This window comes from Notothenia coriiceps, unplaced genomic scaffold, assembly GCF_000735185.1.
Source record: "Notothenia coriiceps isolate Sejong01 unplaced genomic scaffold, NC01 NC01_scaffold00036399, whole genome shotgun sequence".
In the NCBI taxonomy this organism is placed as follows: domain Eukaryota; kingdom Metazoa; phylum Chordata; class Actinopteri; order Perciformes; family Nototheniidae; genus Notothenia; species Notothenia coriiceps.
In genome coordinates this window covers 438518-440186 of record NW_011369100.1, presented here as the reverse complement: position 1 = coordinate 440186, position 1669 = coordinate 438518, and the positions used below count along the sequence as shown (strand labels likewise).

At 38.6% G+C, this 1669-nt stretch overlaps 1 long non-coding RNA gene across 1 annotated transcript; it reads left to right on the top strand.

The window, feature by feature from the left end:
- The first annotated feature begins 318 nt into the window (after positions 1 to 318).
- LOC104963696 (uncharacterized) lies at positions 319 to 1445 on the top strand. The gene is made up of 2 exons (XR_800342.1): positions 319 to 1093; positions 1296 to 1445. It is a non-coding gene; the product is annotated as an uncharacterized lncRNA (long non-coding RNA).
- Positions 1446 to 1669: the final 224 nt, after the last annotated feature.

Genomic DNA, 1669 nt, shown 5'->3' with positions numbered 1-1669 from the left:
ATGGGACCCCGGAAGCGGAAAATTATACATTGAAGTCAATGGAGAGAGAAAAGTTATCTTTTGATCCCGTTTGAATTGTGCCACGAATGACACATATGATGTTTGTCAATCTTAAACAATCATTTCCATGTAAAAAAAAGTCACAGTTTGTCGTAAAACTGTTGAAATATAAGACTAAAATACGCAACTAGAAAGACTACAAATCCCAAATGCATTCTGGGTCGCGTAAGTGATGTCATAGGCGATAATGCTCCAAGACTGTTTGCGACTCGCAAAGCAAAGAAGAAGAAGAAGATCTCGCAATTAAAGCAAAGAAGAAGACTGATTTATTCCCTCCAATAAATATAAGAGATTGCTCCAATAAATTATCTTTTACAAGATGCCTGTGTGCTTTGTACCAGGTTGTAATCACAAAAGTGATCATACCACTTGCTCGTTCTATCGCTTCCCGTCTGATGAAAGGACCAGGAGTCGTTGGACCAAACATATCAGGTAATATACATGTTTTGCATGGAACATAGTCAAGTTAGCTACCTAGCTAGTTGCGAGCATGTTAGTTAGCATTACATTACATTACTTAGCCTTGTCATTTGTATTAGCCTTAACATGAAGTAAACCAAAATGTTAAACAGTAAGAGTAGTCATGATGGTAAGTATTTTGTGAAACATTTGAAGAGTAGCCTATCGCCCCCTCCACCAGGTGCTAAGGGGGCGGGAGGTAGGCTAACGCCACATTAGCATGAGCGATCTTTTGTACTTAATGCTATCTGCACAAATGGTTAACATTGAACATTAAAAGATCAGGCAGTTCAGGGAGAGTCGAAGGAAGGAAGGCAGGCAGCTTTGCATGACATTCTTCTGGACGTGTTTCATTGTGATGATAGTGAGAGTGAGTCAATCTGTTTGTTGGAAAGACAGTAGTTGAGTGATTACTGAGAGAAAATTATTAAAAGAGATAATTATTCAGTGTTGTTACTTTAAAGTGTTGTTACTGACCTTTTTCTCTTTTATTTTCTTTACCTCACCTGTAACTCCTGAGACCCTGAGGAACATGCACACTGGACTGACCTGCTCTGGCAACCTGATTTCCACTGTACGTAATAGTATTTGGTTACATCAAAGGCACAATGCACCCCCCAGAGACACACATGTATTGAGTGTGATATTTTGCATTGGTCATGTGAAATCATCTTTACATACTAGAAAACTGTAGGAGCCGCAACTTGTTTTGAAATAGAATTTTTAATATCCGATAATAAAGTTGATCTGTTTTCTTTATTCTTCTCTCTTCCCAGCTCCATCCATCACCATTCTCTGTTCCTGCAGGTCCTGCTTGCTCATCAATGCTCATATTTTTTTTACACAATTACAAATAAAGTCAATGTATTGTATGACATGAAGTTGTGCTTCATTCTGAGTCAATAATAAATTCATTCTGCCTTCAACTGCAAAATTATTGTGGACTGCACCGACATCCATGTAGCTGCCCCCCAGTAAGATGAACCAAGCAAAGTTGACACTCAACATACAGCTGTGTTCTTAAGTTTAAATGAAGAATTTGTGAAATATTGGTAATAACATTGCAGACGAGCAGACAGGGAGCCAGATGAGAAAAGCAGAATATGCAGCTGCCATTTTCCACATGGAAAAGAGAAAGGGCCAAGTGTAT